General features: G+C 43.2%; 1 long non-coding RNA gene across 1 annotated transcript; it reads right to left on the bottom strand.

Annotated features, from left to right (window-relative positions):
* Positions 1–1,927: 1,927 nt before the first annotated feature.
* On the bottom strand, positions 1,928–10,852 carry LOC121829817 (uncharacterized). The gene is made up of 3 exons (XR_006072893.2): positions 9,995–10,852; positions 9,191–9,254; positions 1,928–8,762 (listed from the first exon to the last, which is right to left on the bottom strand). It is a non-coding gene; the product is annotated as an uncharacterized LOC121829817 (long non-coding RNA).
* Positions 10,853–20,790: the final 9,938 nt, after the last annotated feature.

Raw genomic sequence — 20,790 nt, 5'->3', positions numbered from 1 at the left:
TGAGCACCCTCTGAAGAGTTCCCAGTAAGGCAATGATCAGACGACAAAGCTGTGAATGGACACACAATGTGTGGACGCTCAAATGACTTAAATCTAAGAGCCTACACACATGCCAGCTAGCCAACCATTTTGTCATTCAAAGGCAACACTTGTCCTGACGCCTTGTGTGAGCCTTTGTAGTCTAGACATGATATATTTTTCATTCATTTCCATCATTAGAATCTCTCTCTGTCTGTTTCTCTCTCTCTCTCTCTCTCTCTCTCTCTCTCTCTCTCTCTCTGTGTGTGTGTATGCATGTGTTCATGTGTTCATGTTTATATATAGAGGTGCTTGTTCGTGTGTGTGTGTGTGTGTGTGTGTGTGTGTGTGTGTGTATGTGGGGGTCAGAGGCCAACCTCTGGTGTCCCTTTTTTTTTTTTTAAAGACAGATTCTCTCACTTTTACCTAGAGTTTCTGAGTTGGCTCGACTAGTTGGCTAGTGATCTACAAGGGATCTGCCTGTCTCTGTCTCTGCAGCACTGGGATTAACAAACAGATACCACCATTCCTGGCCTTTCTACAAGGATTCTTGGTGTCAAACTCAGGTCTTCATGCTTGCATGGCCAGCATTTTCCTGGCCATCTCCCCAGTTCCTAGGGTCACTATTAGTATCCTATTGCCCCGTCATAGATTACCATAAATTCAATGGCTTAAAATCACATGGTTATTGTCTCTCAGCTCAAAGTCCAGGCATAGTATGCCTGCCCTCTCTCCTTACATCCCCATGAAGCTGAAATTAAGAAGTATCTGGGCTGAATTCTTGACTCAAGCCTGAGCTTAACTAAGGAAGCTTCACTTCCAACCTCATTTAAGTTGTTGGCTGTGGACATAAAAGAGCTGGGTTTCTGCTTGCCAGAGGACCAAGGTGTCTGTGTTCCTGGTGACTGTTGGCTGAAGACTGCTTAGAGAAGTTGCTTACAGGTCCTTGGCTTGTGGCCACCTCCAACTTCAAAGCCAGCAGTGAAGAAACTTCCTGGCATTCAATCTTTCTCATGCTCCCAATCTCTTTTTATAAGCCTGGAGCTTTGATATGGTCCACATGATTGCATTCTGGCTCAGGCAGATACTCTTCTTTCTTAAAGGCACATGCATCACCTGATCACTGGAGTGCACATAGCACACAGTATTCAAAGCAGTGGATTATGCTGTGTGCATATGCCAAGGGCCAGGAATCTTAGGTAACACCCACAGAGTCCAAATCCCTTGAGGGCTGGAAATAGATAGAGAATGATCTAGAACCGAGCACAGTGCCTTACCATCAATACAGCTCAAATAAGACTATTGATCTGGAAAAAGACATCTCTACCATTCTATTTAAAATAGCCGCTCACTCCTGCCACTCAATATCCCCTCATTTTCTTCATTCTCAGCACTTGTCACAAGCTGACATGTGATTGTCTGTTACCCAGGTGCATAGAATCAGAAGTGCTACAGGTTCAAGTCTGTAATATTTATATGTGCAGAATTGGGTATCTTGGCTATGACCCATAGATGACATGTTTTATGCACAGAACTGAAAGGTAACTAACTGTATATAATATTTTAAGATAATTTTGTTTATGAAACAAAATTTCATGGTGTGAAATCATCACTGTGATGTCATGTTGATACTTGAAGAGCCTGATAAGTCACAACATTTTGGATTTGTAATTCTTATATAAATATATATATATATGATATATTATATAAATATGGTTTTGCTCACTGTCTGACTTCCCACAATTCAATGGAAGCATTTTTGAGGCATGGACCTTTTGTAGTTTATTCATTCATTTTGTGTAGATTTGGGTAGGCTTGACATTCTTTTTGTTAAGCCCTCTGCCAGAGCAACAAGGGCTCTTAACCACTGAGTTTCATACACACAAGAATAAAAAGAGTCTGTAAAATCTCCATCAAAACACCTACAACCTTTTTTTATTTTCCAGAACTGAAAGTCTGATCCTCAACTTCACATGGAAGTACAGAGGCTTCAAGTGTCATGACAACAGTTGGAAAAGAGAAACAAAATTGGACGATGCACTATCTGCTGTCACACTCCCCATTGGCAGTGGCCATGTCAGAGGAGCGGCAAGTAGCAATTGAAGTTCAGCTGACATGCTTTCCTTGTTAGGTCCAGTTGATGATCACAGGTGATGGTTAATTCCTTGACCTCAATCTTCTGATATAAGAAGCTATTGATGAATGGGTATATACCCCGAAGATTCAAAGTTCAGCTGACTGACTGCCAGACCACCAGGAGGAAACTCTGTGATGGGTGAATTTCATTTAGACAAGGCCATGGGACTATAGACCCGGAATGTCTTTTGCTTCTGCTGTGCCTTTACATGTTTGCTTCTGCTATGTTTCTCAGGTACCTGGCGTGGTGTGAATGGGTGTGGGGAGAGCTTCATGGCCTGTGATGTAGTATGTTTATCACATAGAAACATCCCCTTCTACTGGGCATTTTTACCTGCAGATTGTCATGAAGATGATTCCTTCCTAAATTGACTGTCTAATTGATAATAATAATGATAGCTTATACAGAGTTTTGATGAATAAAAAATAAATACAAGGATGTTTCACAGCTAAGGTCTACAAGTTTCATATAAGGAGCTACTTTAGATCACAGCTCAGGTTAATGATTAAGAAGAACAATTGGGTCCCCAGGAACCAGGCTGGCTCGAATTCTCTTAATGCTGAAAAGATGCCATTATGAGTTTTGATGTGCACCATTAGCTGGAACAAAGCTTCAAAGTAACTTCAGGTTAGACTAGATGCTTTTCTAATAGTTTTAAAATAAATAACCCCAGAAAACAATCTAAAGTTTACAAGGACACATAGCTGAGTTGTCTGATTCATTAGGCTAGGGTAAAAAATACCGAACAGCCCAATTGTTGCTAGCTGATGTACTTTCCTTGCTTGGACTGGTTGATGATCAAAGGTGATGATTAATTCCTTGTACCCGTTTCTGACCTCAGTCCTCTGATATAAGAAACTATTGATGAATGGATATGTACCCTGAAGATTCAAAGTTCCAGCTGACTGTTTTTATGTATAAAAGTTTAGTTTTGTGACTCCTTTAAAATTCCTTATAGGATTACCTTTCAAGATAGATAACTAAGTGATTGATTCTTTCTTTGTAACTGTAGTTTGCAGCCTACAAACAAAAGAGTTGGCTGAGAAAAAAAATGCTCCTTGCTTACTTATGATTCTATTAATCTGTAACAAGTTACTTAGATGTATTATATGTAGGTTATTGGGGTGACTCTGTTTTTAATCATGTAAGGGAGATGAAAAACATGTTTTTACCTGTATTCATCACAATCATTTACTTGAAAAAATGGAATGTAACCTCATTGTGATCCTTGTATTGCCTGAAAGATTTCATTGGGTTATATAAGCTGTAGAGGGGGAGAGGAGGACAGAAGAAGAAGAAGAGACCAGATAATTAAGAAGGAAACCATCAAGAGAGCATGTGAATGTCTTTTCCCCTGACCTCCTCAGATAGAAAAGTCCAGTATGTGCCAAGGCTGTGGATTCCTTTTGAGCCCTGTGTTACCTGGAGGCTGGCCCACCAGGCGGCGATACACTATAAAGTGTGCTACTCACAGCAGTGTGGCGTTGGTATCAGGAAAAGCATATAGACAGTGGGTAAACTGAGAAACAAATCCTCACATCTATGGCCAACCGCTCTGTAGTGAGTTTAGATGTAATTGGCCCCCATAAGCTCACAGGGAGTGGCACTATTAGGAGGTGTGGCCTTGTTGGGGTAGGTGTGACCTTGTTGGAGAAAGTGTGTCACTGTAGAGGCAGGCTTTGAGTTCTCTTATGTTCAAGCTATGCCTAGTGAGGACACAGTTGCTTCTGCTGCCTGTGGATCAAGATGCAGAGCTCTTAGCTCCTTCTCCAGCACCATGTGTGCCTGCATACTACCATGTCCCAAATGATGATAATGGACTAAACCTTTAAAACTGTAAGCTAACCCAATTAAATGTTTTCTTTATAAAAGTTGCTGTGGTCATGGTGTCTCTTCACAGTAATAGAACCCCTAACTAAGATAGATTGCAGGATGACACAATGGGAAGAATGCTCCACAAACATTCCTGAGACAACTGGATACCCACATACAAGAGAACAGAGCTGGACCCCTATTGTGCTTATTTCTGCTCTTTTGCGGGGCCCACCATCCAGCTCCCAAATCAATCATGCACAGAGGCTTATTCTTAATTATGGATGCATAGCCTCAGCCTGGCTTAGTTTCTTACCAGCTTTTCTTTTTTTTTTTTTTGTTTTGTTTTGTTTTTGTTTTTGAGACAGTTTCTCCGTGTAGCTTTGGTGCCTGTCCTAGATCTTACTCTGTAGACCAGGTTGGCCTCAAACTCACAGAGATCCACCTCGATCTGCCTCCCGAGTGCTGGGATTAAAGACTTGTGCCACCACCACCCAGCCTTGCCAGCTTTTCTTAGCTTAAATTATCCCATCTACCTTTTGCCTCTGGGCTTTTCCCATTTTCTTACTTCTGTGAATCTTACTCTTACTCTGTGGCTTGCAGTGTAGCTGGGTGGCTGGCCCCTGAAGTCCTCCTCCTTCTCTGGCTCCTCCTTCTTCCTCCTTTTTCCAGATTTCTCCTTCTATTTATTTTCTCTACCTGACAGCCCCACATATTTCTCTCCTGCCTTACTGTTGGTCAGTTCTTAATTAGACCATCAGATGTTTTAGACAAGCACTGTAGCACAGCTTCACAGAGTTAAACAAATGCAACATAAACAAAAGTAACACACCTTAAATAATATTCCCCAACAGATCACCATGAGGAAGAAAGAATTAACTACAAGAGCTAAAAATATGACTTGCAATATAAAGCATGGGCTGGGAGTTGGATTCTTAGCCATGTCATGGAAAGCACAATCAACAAAGGCAAAAAATAGAAAACTGGACTTCATAAAGTTGGATTTTTGTGTATCAATGAACATTATCAATAAAGAGGAAAGACAACATACAGTACAGTATATGTGTGTGTGTGTGTGTGTGTGTGTATACAAATACATGACTTGATAATATATGACTTGAATATATATGAATATATATTGAATACAATACATATGACTTGAAAATTCATTGGGGAAATGTCCAGTATCTAGAATTTACAAATACTTCTTTAAAATTTATTTTAGTTTATGTTATTATGTATGAATGTTTTGCTTGCTGTACCATACTAAGACTCACAATTTAACAACAAAAATCACACCAATTTTTTTAAAAAAAAAAAAAAACATGGAGGGGATGTGGTGGTTTGAATAGCAATAGACCTCATAGTTTCATATATTTGAATACTTGATCTCCAGATGGTAGACTTTATGAAAATATTAGGAGACATGGCTTTGTTAGAGGAGGTGTGTCACTGGGTAAGCTTTAAAATTTCAAAAGCCCATGCCATTCCTAGTCTTTCTCTCTCTCTCTCTGTCTCTCTCTGTCTCTCTGTCTCTCTGTCTCTGTCTCTGTCTCTCTCTCTCTCTCTCTCTCTCTCTCTCTCTCTCTCTCTCTCGGATCAGATTCCAGCTCCCAGCTACTCCTCCAGTGCCATGCCTGCCTGTCTGCCACCACGCTCTCTACCATGATGGTCATGGTCTGACCCTCTAAAACTGTAATCCCCTAGTCAACTCTTTCTTCTCTAGGTTGCCTTGGTCATGATGTCTCATCTGAGCAGCTGGAAAGTGACTAAGACAGGGACCGTTGAGATGGGTCATCTAGTAACGGTGCCTGTTGCTAAGCCTGACCATCTGAATTCGATTCCTGGGTCCCACATAGTGGCAGGAGAATGGTGACTCCTACCCTTTGACCTCCACACATGTGCTGTGTGGTATGGATGCATGTGCAACCACACACACATACCAAAAGATGTAATACATTTTAAAAAATGCACAAAGGACTTGTTTTTCCCAAAGAAGATATATCATTCACTAACATGAAGCTAAGGGGCCAGAGAGATCACTCAGTGTATAAAATGCGTGCTATATAGGCACGAGGACTCGAATCTCCAGCACCCACATGAAAAGCTGGGTCTAGCAGTGTGGACCTGTAATTCCAGACCCAGTGACACAGCAATGGGAGGATTACAGGAGCTTAGTGACCGGGAAGCCTTGTCAGTTCAGAGAAAGACCCTGATTCAAAAACAATAAGGTGGAAAGTGACAGAGGAAACACCCCACATCAACCTCTGGCCTCCATGTGCATACACACGCATTTATATTTGCACCCACATGTATATTTGCACAAACATGTACACATGTGTATGCTAAAAAGATCAGAGACATGGTCATTAGGAAAATGCAAATCAAGTGGCTGGGAGGTATCTCAGTGGGTGGAGTGCTTGCCAGGCAGACACAGGGCTCTGGGTTCAGTTCCTTGCACTGTGTAGAACCAAGCATGGTGGTGCGTGCTTCTGATTGAGGCACCCTAGACACGAGGCAGGAGGAGCAAAAACCAAGTCATTTTCAGCTACAAGGAGAGTCTGAGGCCAGCCTGGGCTACACCAGACCCTGCCTCAAACATAAATAAATAAATAAATAAATAAATAAATAAATAAATAAATAAATAAATAAATAAATAAATAAAAGTATTCTTAGGAAAGGAAAGAAAATTCAAATCAAAATGACGAGATACTTCATACCCATTATAATGGGTGTAAAACTAAACAAAACAGAAATTACTGATGGAAAAATTCAGAATGGAGACCCTCAAACATTACTTATAGAAATGTAAAATACTCTTATATAAAACAGTTGGTGAGTCCTCAAAAGATTAAATGTAGAATTTCCATAAGTACTTAATAATTACCATTCTAGGCACATACACAGATACGGTGTCTCAGAAAGATACTTGCTCACTACAAGCAAATAACTGTAAAATATCCAGATGTCAATCTGTAGATGACTAGATAAATAAAATGTGATATATACAGGCAAAGGAATACTATTCGACCATGAAAAGGAAGGAAGTGAGGAGTGTAGCATGGTGCTGCTGTTCTTACTTAGTGTGCATGAGGCCTTTGGTTCCAGCCTATTGATCAAATCCATGCCCTCCTCCCTAAGGTCCCAACAACAAACCAAAGCAGATCCCATCAAAGTTCCCCTGGGGCATCAGTGAGGACAACTTCTGGGAGTCAGTTCTCCCCTTTTATCGGGTTCTGGAGAATTCAGGTCACCATGGCTGCAGCACAAGTGTCTTTATCAGAACCGTCTGCTAGCCTGATAAAAATATTCATAAGGAGTTGACCCTCAGCTGTAAGAGTCTTATTAACACTCACCACCAAGTGCTCCTGGAAGCACTCCTCCAAGTAACAAAATGTGTTTGCTGAGTGAGAGAAGAAATTTTTCTCCATTGAAATAGTTGCTGGTCTGGTGTACTGCCAGCTCCCCCAGAAACTACGAAGAAGGAAGCTGTTAGAACTTTCCACGGACCGTGAATGATGAAAATTAAAACTAAAAGGGTACAAGTCAAAGCATTTTCCTAGTCATTAAAACTTTCTCTGCCTAAGACATTGCCAATATGATTCAGATGCCAGCCAACAAATAACAAAGCCAGCAAACCCCGCTAGCGTCTGGTTTTCACGCATGCTCTTGCCAACACCTGCCCTTAGAGTGTTTCGTCTGCCATCTTGCTTGCGGAAGACAAAACTCATGCTGGCCGTGGGATCCAGGGTTGGACTTCTGAGGCTCACTCACCCCAGTCACACTCGATGTGTTCCACATGAAGGAGGCACTAACTGGGACGCCATTACTTTTCTTGATGCACACTGATTTTCACTGTTACAATTTTAAGGCAGGTCTCATATAGCCCAGGCTGGTTTCAAGCTCACTCTATAGCTGAAGCTGGTTTTGAACTCCTGATCCTCCTGCATCCACCTTCCAAGTACTACGATGAGAGGTATACACCACTATGTCCAGCTTTGCTTATGATGTCTGTGCTTCAGTATCTTTCAGTAGGTGTCAGGGGAATTAGTGGTTGCCCAAGAAACTAGAGGTTTATTTCATATTTAAAACATTTTTTTTTTTCACACTGGGGATATAGCTCAGGGATTCAGCACTCACCTAGCATATGCAAGGCTCTGGGTTCAATCTCCAACACCACAAACATAACCTCCATTTCTGTATATTTGTTATTATTTTTGTAACAGGGCTTTTGAGTTGGAATAGGGACAACTGAGTCACCGGTCACACTGAGCTCCTTGTTAATTGTGCCTGTTGGGTTAACCTGACCCCTGAAGTTGGAATGCCACCACAGAACTAGATGGATGTTGGGTACTGAGCTGTGCTTGTCCAAAGTTAGTATGCTGAAGTCCGAATTCCTAATACCTCAGAACCTGGTCTCTTTGGAAATAGAGTCTTTAAAGTTGTAATGACTTAAAACGAGGTCATTAGAGCATGCCCTCGTCTAATAAGGCGAATTTCCTTCACCAAGAGGAAATACAGACACACAGAGGAAAGACCAACAGAACATACTGGGAGAGGGTGGCCATTTGCAATCCAGGAAACTAACACATCCGACACCTTGACCTGGGATGTCCAGCCTCCAGAACCATGAGACAATGGTTTTCTGTCGAAGCTATGCTGCCCGTGGCACTTGGCCATGGCAGGACAATGGGTAAACGCAACAAGCAAAGATCTTCTGGGGAAGTGCGCGTTCAGGAAAAGGCAGAGGAAGCAGTCAGGAGAGGGTCATCCGGCCACGGTGTAAGTAGGACATCTGAGGAATAAGAGAAACAGAAGGATGGGTAGGACGGCTTCAGGCTGCAGTGTGTCTGGCAGCCCCTGAGGGAACGCTGTCTGTTAGAGAAGTCCTTCCTCCTGGATCTAACACCCTGGTCACACTCAGAACTTAGCTGAACAGGCTCAAGGCCATGTGATGGACAGGAAACAGCAACAGACTTAGCTACAGGCTGGGCTGAGAGCATGCCTACTCCCCACAGTGTGTTGTGGTGATAGGAACCCAGGCAGCTCGTCTCCACTGCTGTTGTGTGGGATGAAAGACAGAGGGCCTGCCTCAGGCCTCTCCCTTCCCAGGGCCCCTTCTCTTCCCTGCCTTCTAGAGAAGGAATGCTCATTGAGAATCCTCAGGACCAGCATGGGCTGGGGTGTCACAGGACATTGGAAAGCAAGGCGGGGAAGCCTTACCTGGTGGGGCTTGATGGAACATGTCTGTAATCCAGCATCTGAGAGACTGAGGCAGAAGGTCAGCCTGGGATACAGAGTTAAAAGTCAGCCTGGGATACATAACAAACATAAAACAGAGCTACAGATACCAAGGAATACTGGAAACACACCGTGGTGTTGGTGTCAACCTGCTTCTTCCTACCCTTGTCTCGACCCTCAGCAACAACTGCAGTGAACTTTAGCCCTTCCAGAGAACCATACAACCATCACACACACACACACACACACACACACACACACACACACCACATACACACTCATACACACACACATACACACACACAAACACACATACACACATACCACACACACAAACACACACACACACAGTCACTGTACAACTAAAGCACATGTACATTTAAAATATAAAATTTGACTCAGATGTGGTGGCACACACTTGTAATTCCAGCACTCAGAAAGCGGAGGCAGGAGAGTTATAAGGTTTATGCCCAACCTGAATTACATTCCATGACAGTGTCTGGGGAATACCAACAAAACCAGGCAGGGTGATGCACATCTTTAATCCCAGCACTCCAAAGAGAGAGGCAGGCAGATCTCTGTGAGTTCAAGGCCAGCCTGGTCTACACAGCAAGTTCTAGGCCAGCTATGACTAAGTAGTGAGACCTTGTCAAAAAACAAAAACTCAAAATATCAGCAAACTACAGGTAGCATAAAGTTAGAAAACAAACAGGCATAAAGCTAGAGCCCACCCACCCACCCAAAAAAGAAACACAACATAAATCAATATTAGAGGGGATTTCCTACCTCTACTCCACTTCAGCGAACCCTGGCCTTTGGAAAAAGGCTGGAAAACAACTCTTCCAGGTCCCACCTTGCCGACCGGCTCCTAGCCATGCCAGGTCAGTGGTGACAGCTCAGGTCCCGTGGAGGGATCCAGGCTGGATTCAGGTTGAAAATCTTATCAGCTCTCACAGTTTCATCTCTCTGAGGCTAACTGCCTTCAGAGTTTTCTTCATGACTGTACTTTCTCTTTGCATAGCTACATTCCTGCTCCAGGGAAGGAATTTCTGTTTTGTTTATGATTGTCACCCTAGCAACTATCTTGGGAACTCGGTTTTAGGGTTCATGGGGCATTCAGCTGAGTTTGATGGATGAATGGGACTGCTTCGTGGACTCTGTGTGTAAAAGGCCCCTAGACATTTTCAATGAGAGGTTGCTCTGAATATACTAAAGAGTTACAATGCGCTGTGGTTTCCACTAGCCTGTGTAGACCTCTCATACAGAGAAATGTATATTGAATTCTTTCCTAACAGTGGTTACACATTTTTAATTTATGGTTTGTAATTCATGAAAAGATGAACTACAACACAACCAGTCAGGAGGCAGAGCTGAGAAAACGGTATGGTACGTGTAAATGCACAGCCAGAGGTTCTTGCCACGGCCTGTTTTTTTGACAGTAGAAGCTGAGATTAGCATTGCAGCCTGCTTTGCACGACTGGAACAGGAACAGCCGGGGCTGAGCAATTACTGAAGGACAGGGATTCCTTCCTCACAGTCGTGGGGGCTGGGGAGCTGAGGGCTGTGGGTCCCACGGTTGCTGAGCTTCACTTGCTTATCATTCTATGGTAAGAAGTGGAAAGAAGGAGAACTGGAGGTGAGGAGAAGGAGGGGGCCAGGAGGAGAAAGAAGGAACAGAAGAAGGAAAGAGAAGAGAGTGGAGATGAGAAGAAAAGAGAGATGGGGAAAGGAAGGGAAGAAAGAAAAGGGGATAAAAAGGAGAGAGACAGAGGTAGAAAGAGAGACCCAGCTTGTGAGGCCAAGGACGTGGCTCAGCTGGGAAAGGCGTTTGCGCACAAGTCTGATGATCAGGATTCAATCCCTGCAGTCCACAGGATGGAAGGATGCAATATGTGACTCCCACAAGTTGTCCTCTCCTACACACACACACACACACACACACACACACACACACAGAGAGAGAGAGAGAGAGAGAGAGAGAGAGAGAGAGAGAGAGAGAGAGAGAGAGAGAGGCACACACTCAAACAAAATAAAAATGTATTTTTTAAGTAGTTTTTGCTCATTGCCCTCACTCACACAGAATCACACTTTGAGAAAGAAAAAAAAGACGTGACTAAAAATAGCTAAAAGAATACTTACAAGATGTATTTCATCATTGTGGGTGGACAGTTGAGGGCTGAGACAAGTGCCCCAAATTACTACAGGAACATCTAGAGAACAGACATTGGAGAGTCCTTTTGCCTACACATTGGGCTTTCTTAGGCTGATTTGTTCGGAGATCAGGAGCTGAGTTGATTAAGTCCCTGGGTTTAATCTCATAACAGGCGGGCAAGGGCTGTGCATCTCCAGCACTATCATGGGAACGAGGGGCAAGTACAGACCAGAACGTCTGCTTACACACCATCCTCATTAGAGAGAGACCCAGTGGAGGGCTCCTCTCACATAACTTTTGCTTTAGTTTGTTACAGGAAATGACTCCAGAGTGTGCCAACAGAAAGACACTGATCAATTGTTACTCAGTTCAGGTTAATCCTATGGAGTGAAGATAAAGTGTGGCAAAGGTTTTCTTTCTCCAAGACAAAGATAAGATTCACAGAAATGATATTTAGGTTGTCGACAATTGGCAATTACTCAGTTATCTGCAAGTGAGTTCTATGATTATGCATTTATTTAATTAGTTGAGCAACTATTTATTAAAAGTTCATTACATGCTGTTACCACATAAAATGTAGGTATTTAAAAATAAATAGGGGACTGGGAACGTGTCTCAGTCAATAAACTGTATTTGCATGTCAACTTAATTTTGATCCTTAACACTCACATAAAAAGGTGAGGTAGCATGTGTCTGTAGTCCCAGCCTAGGGGAGGTGGAGGCAGGAGGATCACTGGGCTCGATGGCCAGCCAGCCTTGCTGATTTGGTGAGTTCTAGGTTCAGTGATGGACCCTGTCTCAAGAAATAAGGTGGAGAGGATGGAGGAAGATGGCTGATGTCATCTTCTATAGCCCCCTGACCACATGCATGCACATACAACATACTGGGCTGGTTTGAGTAAGAAAGGCCCCATAGGTTCATATATTTGAGTTCTTGATCATCAGGGAGTGGCACTACTTGACAGTAATTAGGATGTGCGGGCTTGTTGGAGGAAGTGTATCACTGGGGTTGTCTTTGGGGCTTCAAAATCCCAAGCCTGTGATGATATTTTGTTGTACTCTAATAAAATTTGCCTGAATATCAGTGGACAGAGCCAGCCACTAGATTAAACATAGAGGCCAGGCAGTGGTGGCACACACCTTTAATCCTAGCACTCCAGAGGCAGAGATCCATCTGGATCTCTGTTAATTCAAAGCTACCCTGGGCTACATGGGATTGATGCAGTCTAGGAGAGAAAACAGAGCCAGGCAGTGGTGGCACACACCTTTAACCCCAGTACTTGGGAAGCACACACGGCGTTAATCCCAGTACTAGGAAGGTTGAGATAAGAAGTGAAATGGCTGGGCAGGAAAAGGCATAGAAGGCTGGAGGAGACAGGGACTAGAGGCCCTTTCTGCTGAGAACTCAGAGGCATTCATTCTCAGGATTCGTGGAGACAGCGTCGGCTGAGGAGCTGGTGAGGTGAGAAGTGGCTTGTTCCTTTATCTCTCTATTCTTTCAGGATTTACCTCAATATCTGGCTCTGGGTTTTTATAATAAGACCGTTTAGGATTCGTGAAACACAAGCCAGTCCCAGTGTCTTTCTTTTCCTTCTGCCTGTGGGTCTAAATGTGGAATTCTTAGCTACTGCTCCAGCACCATGTCTGCCTGTGTGCTGCCATGATGATAGTGGACTAAACCTCTGAAACTGTAAGCCAGCCCCAGTTAAATGCTTTCTTTTATAAAAGTTGCCATGGTCATGGCATCACTGGCTAAGACGATGTTAAATAAATAAACTAGGACCAGGGGTACAGTTCAATAGTAGAGTGTTTGCTTAGCATGTACAAGGCCATGGTTTCAATCCATGGTACAATCAAATGATGATGATGATGATGCTGGAGGAGGAGGAGGAAGAGGAGGAGGAGAAGAAGGAGGAGGAGGAGGAGAAGAAGAAGGGATGAAGGAATGGAGGAAGAGAGGAGGAAGGTTACGTAACTGGCTTGTACTTAGAATTTTTTAGCAAGATTGGAGAAGGTAAGAGAGAACTTCTGGGCAGAGAAACCAGATGTAAAGGCTCTATCAGGAGAATATAACTATGAAAAAAGGAGGGAGGGTTGTTGGGATGGCTGAAGACATGGGACATGAGAATGGATAAGTAGGGATGGCTGGGCAGAGTCCTCTGAAGCCCTTGTATTTCATGGAGAATACTTCAGGATCCTCAACAGATGGACTACTACCTTTTGCCTCACATGGAACAGTTATTGACTGCTGATGTTCTTAAGATGTCCACTGGATCACCTGCTCACTGTTCTTAAGGGAGCCAACTTCCCATAAGACAATGTGTCCCACTTAGGACATGATGAATTAGTAACCTCCAACCCAGCAAAAGGGAGAGGCACCACCCAGAGGTGGCCAAGCAAGGCTTCCTGGGACATTGGAATGAATCTAGAGGATAGCACAAGATGAAGGAAGCCCTTATACGGGTAAGCAGGCATGTAAGATGGGCCCAGACAAAGGCCAGCATCAACCCCAGAGTTGGTGATGGGTGGCAGAGGTGAGCCTGAGTTGGGAGGTCATTTGTGCTCCCTCCAGGAAGCTACACAATGTTCTCCTAAGGAGTTTGAGCCATATAGAAGGCACGGAACTCCTCAGGCTTTTTGAGCCCAGAATTTAGTCATTCTTTATTAAGTTAACCTGGACAATGAACTTCCACTTAGAATTTTTTCTTTTTTCATTTTTTAAAATAATTACTTTAACCTACAATGAAAACCCAAACAAAACCAGAAGCAAAATGCATTGACCATTTGTTAGTAAGTTTCAATCATTTCAGGGATGTTATCTATTTAAACTGCTGTGCCACAGATCTCCTGAACCTTATCCAGAAAACCCAGACTCCATCCCATTACACAGTCACAACTGGTAACCTGCCAATCACCATGCTGATTCCAGTCTCTACGGATTTGCATTTTCTAGATTCTTCATCTAGGTGGAGTCAAGAAGCATTTGTGTTTTGACTGGTATAGACAGACTTTTCTCTTGGGGCCATCAGCTCACAAAAAAATGACACAGAGACTTATTATTAATTATGAAAGCTCAGCCTTAGCTTAGGCTTGTTTCTAACTAATTCTTATAACTTAAATTAACCCATATTTTAAAATCTATGTTCTTCCACGTGATCATTAACTCATCTCCATTATGCCCATCCTAGTTATTCCATGTCTGCCTGGTGACTCTGCCTTTCTTCTTCCCAGAGCTCCCTCTGTCCAAAAGTCCCACCTATACCTCCTGCCTAGTTATTGATCTTTTAGCTTTTCACTAAACCAGACACAGTGACATATCTTCACACAGTGTAAAGCAATATTCCACAACAGACTGGCTTATTTTACTCAGCATAAGGCCATCAAGGGTTATCTGTTACAGCCCGTGAAGATGGCTTTCTGGTTAAGGCTGTATCATATGATAACTAGCACTGCCCTCTGCTTATTCAGTCATATAGTTATAGACACCTGAGCTGCTATGGTACTGTAATGAGCATGAATATCCAAATATCTCTGAGCACCGCCTCACCCCCGTAATCCTTCCCCATCTTCTTCCCTCCCTCCCTCCCTCCCTCCCTCCCTCCCTCCCTCCCTCCTTCCCTCCCACGCTGTCTCTCTCCCTCCCCCGTCTCTCTCCTTGCTACTCTGCCTGCCTGCTTTCCCCCTTTGTCTCTTTAGTCGGTTCAGGATGCCAGAGAGCAAACCCAAGGACTTACACATGCTTTTACACTCTCCATTCCTAAGGCATACCCAGCCCCCATGCTTTCATCCACATGCGGTCCTTCAGTCTGTGAAGGCTTGGCTTTTAGACTTGGCAATGGTGTGAATGGAACACATTCAGTAGACACTGTACTTTGAATTTTGACCTTTCACCAAGCCATTGATGTATATAATACAACACTGTTTCACAACACTGGGCAGCGACAGGAACCAGCAACTCTCAGAGAGCCCTGTGATCAAGATGAGGGACAGCCAATCCTCTGCAGTGTGCTGTGCAGCTAAGCCTGGGTGCTGGGCAGGTTAGGTGCATTGGATCGAATATAGTTTTGACTTACCCTGGGTTTAGCCGGGCACAATGGTGCATGCTTATAATTCCAGCACGGGGTAGAGGCAGGAAGATCAGGCATTCAAGGTCATCCTCTGCTACTCAATGAATTGGAAGTCAGCCTGGGCTACAGGAACTCTTATCTCAAAACAAACAAACCCAAGAGTAGTTAGAATTTGACTTTATCATTAGTCAGAGGATCTACATACTCCGAAATGGACTTTCTGGATCAGATGATAGGTACATTTTAAATTTTCTAGGGAACGGGATATTGTTTTCATAGTGGCTGTACATTTTACATTTCTACCAACAGTGTACAAGTGTCACAGTGTCTCCACCTCCTCTCAGGACTTGTTCTTGGGGGGAGCAGGGTTATTTGTTCTGTTTTTATAGTAACAATGTTAACAGATGTGAAATGTTCTTTGTTGTGTTTCCTATTTGTTTTTAAGTCAATAAACTTTTATTGAAGGGATTTTGTGTGTGATGCCTTCAGTATCCGTCAGGGTCACTGAAGTTCAAGACTTTTAAAGACAGCCCCTTCTCAAAGAGTTGATGCTTGTGTGGTTGTGCTAACAGCACAAAGATCTTCAGCATCAATTTCTTCAAACAATTCACTTTCAGAGACATTTTAGGGTAGATCTATCTCTCATGCCAATACCCCAAATGATTTCAGATCATATGTATTCCTACCATACTCAGAATGCTATGGATATGTATGTAGGGTATGCCAGGGTCAGAAGAAGGAAGGGGAAGAAGAGGAGAAAAATTCGTGAGTCTTTCATAGTTAATTGTCTCATAGTTCCCCACAGGCACAAGAAACAGTCCTAGGAGCAAACAAAACCACAAGTTACTGTATGAGGAGTATAGTTTTCTAGCAATGTGTGACCACTGCAGAAATCCTATCAGGATAGTCCTCCATCTTTGTTGTTTTTAAGTTGAGCAGTTAGTCCCTCCCAATTCCCTTCACTGCTTCTCCTTCCAACCATCCCAATCTGCACACCCGCCCACTTTCCCTGAATTCTCCAAATCAACTTTTTAGAACAAGCCGTGACCCATGGGAGTCCAAGCTGGTAAAAGCAAAGAATGACTAAAACCCTTCCTTTCCCAATGCATTCTTTTTTAAAAAAATATTTTACATTTTTATGTACTTATTTGCATGAGTGTGTGGGCATATGTGCACACGAGTGTATGGAGGTCAGAGAACAACTTGAAGGAGTTATCGGTCTCCTACTGTGTGGATCTGGGGGATGAACTCGGGTCCTCAGGCTTGGCTGCTGAGTACCCCTTCCCAACCCACGCCTACCCCTTCCCGGCCTAAACTCTTTCATTTGCCCTTCCTGTCAGGGAGGCTGAACATGAACTTAGCATCTTTGCTAATCTTTGTGACCAGCCTTAAGCACAGGACATGAACTCAGGAGAAGGCCCTCCCTTGTCCCCTTGAAACTGAAAGTGACATCCAGTTCCTCACAGGAGTGACTGCAGCCTGGCCAGCATATTGGTTTTGGCCTCTGTAAGGATCCGTTCTTACTGAGCACCCCATTTTTATAGTTTGGCCGTTAGGATTCAAGTCTCCAGTTGATTAGATAAGGAATTCCAAGCAGGGCCGTTGAAGGGTGGAGGAGGAAGGTGTTACATCAGAGCCCTCCCAGGCCTGCTCTGTGGCGCCCTCACCCTCATGGAGTGCCCCTCACCAAGCATGTCCTTCCTTGGCAAGCGCTGACTCTTGTTGGAAAGTTTTCTGTGTTGAATAAGAGGCCTTTGATTTTTTTTTTTTTCCTTCTGACCTTTTTTTCTTTTTTTAAATTGCTGTAGTTAAGAGCCGCGGGCCAGACCCTGCCCTTAGCTACTATTTCTATGGCATTTGGATTACACACATACGCAAACCCCGAGTGGAGTTCATCACAGACTTTTAATAACAACTTCCATCTGCATCTCTCTTTAGAGCGTAGAAGACGTTTGCAAATATAACTAACTGTTCAGGGGACCCACATATGTACAAACACCGTGATAGATAAAGCAGAAATTAGTCCTGTCTTACAGAAGAGTCGAGGCCCAGAGGAATCACATAGTTGGCCCTAGGCCACACAGGCATACACGGCACTCAAGCCCAGACCTTTTGATTTTTAAATCTGTACCGAGGAGGATTCTGTTTTGTAATGGCAATTATAAAAACACATGGAAAAGTGGGTTGGTAAATTATTTGAAAAGTATGGAAGAAAACATAATCAAATGAAAGTAACTAGATTTGTAAAGTTCAAGATGCAGGAAATAGTCTTATAGAAACTATGGGGAAAGAATATGAAAGATTGATGTATTCATTTATCTAGTCTTTGACAATACTCTCCAGGAAGGGCTAAATGAGGAATGAGAGGATAGGTGGATGGAGCTACCTGGAGTCCTAGATAAGGTCTCCCAAGAGGGTGAGCCCAGACTGCTTAACTGTAGCGTCTACAGGGAGAGAGGGTGGAGGCAGTAAGGAGATTGACTTCTGTAAGGAGCAGAGATCAGGCCTGTAGTCCCAGCACTCTGGAGGCTGAAGCAGGGGGATCACAAGTTCAGAGCCAGCTTGGGCTACAGAATAGTAAGACCTTGTGTCAAAAACAAAACAAAACAAAAAAGAAGGAAAAATCAAATAAACAAAAAAGAAAGGAAGAAAAGAGGGAAAACACGTGTGTATGGAAACCTGGACCCCTGCCTCAGAATCATGTGTTTGGTTAACAGCCAACACTGTGTGGGCGGCCTCTGCTTGGAGTTTACCATTTGTCCGTATTTTGATGTATTATTGATATTAGTCACCTCCACCAATTGGTGTGGAAATCTCAAGGTGCTCTAGGGGCTCCCTGGTTGACCCCCAGAGACTCTGGAAATGTCTTTGGGTTTTAAAACCCCAAGGAAGAGACAAGAGCCACCTGGCTGAGTAGAAAGCTGCTGAGAAGGGGCTGGGTTACGTTCTCCCTTCCCTAGGTTTGGAAGAGCAGCCCTCTGTGGTCTAGCACACATATGGAGGTAGAGGACAACTTGCAGGAGTCAGGTCTCTCCTTCTATCTACCCTGTGAGTTCTGGGAATTTAACTCAAGCCTGCAGGCCTGTGGCAGGCACCTATACCTGCTGATCCACCTCACAAGTATAGCTCGGTTTATATTTATCGATTTACTCTTAATCCTTTCAGTCTTAAGGTGAATTTCTCATAGACAACAGATAGTTGGGTCTTAGTTCTTTGTTGGCTCAGACAGTCTCTGTCGTGGTGATATTTTATTTGTGCTAAAATGTGATTTTATTTGTATGTTAATAAATAAAGTTTGCCTGGAGATCAGAGGTCACATAGCGAGTCACATAGCCATAAACAGGAGTCAGATGTTGGTAGCCCACGCTCTTAATCCGATCACATGGCAGGCAGAGTCTCTGTGTGGTCAAGGACACAGCCAAGTGTGGTGACATGAGCCTTTAATCCTAGTACCAACCACAGAGACCTGGAGGTCTGTATAGACAGGCAGTGACGAGAAAGTCATGTACAGCACCCACATCATACCTGCAAGTCAGCATTCCACAGGTATATAGGCGGGTTTTTCTGTCTCCTCCCCTGCCAGCTCTAAAATAACCACACAGAGACTTTTTATTAATTATGAAAGCTTAGTAAAGTGAAAAAAACAAAGGAAGAAAGAGAGAAAGAAAGAGAGAAAGAAAGAAAGAAAGAAAGAAAGAAAGAAAGAAAGAAAGAAAGAAAGAAAGAAAGAAAGAAAGATAGGTTGATAGCTTAGGCTTGTTCTTGACTAGCTCTTATAACTTAAATTAACAAATATTTTTATTAATCTATGTTTTACCATGTGATTTTTACCTCTATCTCATTCTGTGTGTCTGACTCATTCGGTATCTGTCTGGCTTCTCCACCCTTCTTCTTCCCAGCATTCTCTCTGCCCTGAAAAATTCTGCATAGCTATTGGCTGTTCAGCTTTTTATTAAACCAATCCAACTGACAAACCTTCACAGTGAACAAAAAGATTATTCCACAACACAGGTCCTCCCCAGTTTCTTCTACTCATACTTTTTTTTTTAACCACCCCTGCTTTTGGAATGTTTCCTGAGCCTCGGAGAGGATGAATAGCTGTCCTATTTATGGCTGGGCATTTATTTATTTTCAGTACTTTGACTAGTTATGAGCCTTTGCAGTGACCATTGCAAAAAGAAGTTTCTCTCTGGTCAAAGATGAGAGCAGCACTGATCTATGGGCATAAACATAGTCATTTAGAAGACCATTTTATGGGCACATCATGTCTATTTAGCAAAACATCAGTTTTCCCCACTCGGACCTATGACCTTCCTAACCACAGGCTCTATCTGTTTACAGCATCAGAGGTGAATTCCTCCCAATCAGAAGGCAGTTGGTTACCCTGTAGCTGGTTTTCAGCATCAGAGGTGAATTCCTCCCAATCAGAAGGCAATTGGTTACCCTGTAGCTGGTTTTCAGCATCAGAGGTGAATCCCTCCCAATCAGAAGGCAGTTGGTTACCCTGTAGCTGGTTTACAGCATCAGAGGTGAATTCCTCCCAGTCAGAAGGCAGTTGGTTACCCTGTAGCTGGTTTTCAGCATCAGAGGTGAATTCCTCCCAACCAGAAGGCAATTGGTTACCCTGTAGCATACTTATCCCTATTGCACTGGTGGACTCATGTTGCTTGACTGGTCAGTGTTGTTACAGGAAGAGTCCACAGCTGTGTAAGACTGCTGATGACAGTTATCCCCCAGCAGCCTGAGAATAGCATCTGCTGGCACTCCGAGGGCTCCAGAATGGAGGAAATTTCCAGTTCAGTTCCAGATTGATTTCTTTATGTCTGTGAACAAGGCATATGGCTTGCATGACTTTCTATGAGAAGTCTTGTGTAATTCTTATTTTTGTTCCTCTTACATGCCAACTGTTTCTCCTCCGCATGTCAAGATTTTGTTTGTATTCTATTTTCTGCACTTTGAATTTGTGTGTGTGTGAGTGTGTGTGTGTGTGTGTGTGTGTGTGTGTGTGTGTGTGTGTGTATGTGTGTATCTAAGCCTCTTGGATCTGTGGTGGTTTGGTGTGTCTCATTAATTCTGGAAACACTTCACCCATATTACTTCAATTGTTTCTTTGCCCTTTTTAAATTCTCCATCTGATATCCCAGGTATGTTACATTGTCTGCAACTTCTGCACAGTTAACGACATATGACATACCGTGTCCCTTGTTTGTTCTCACTTCTTTTCTCTTTACAGTTCAGTTTCAGAAACTTTCACTGATGTATCTTCCAGTCCACTGATCCTTTCTCTAGTCTCTCCTAAGTCCATCAAATGCTTTCTTTGCATCTGTTAGTGGTTTTGGTTGCTATTATTTCCTTTTGATTTT

This window comes from Peromyscus maniculatus, chromosome 5 (genome assembly GCF_049852395.1).
Source record: "Peromyscus maniculatus bairdii isolate BWxNUB_F1_BW_parent chromosome 5, HU_Pman_BW_mat_3.1, whole genome shotgun sequence".
In the NCBI taxonomy this organism is placed as follows: domain Eukaryota; kingdom Metazoa; phylum Chordata; class Mammalia; order Rodentia; family Cricetidae; genus Peromyscus; species Peromyscus maniculatus.
This window is presented reverse-complemented; position numbering and strand designations above follow the sequence as displayed.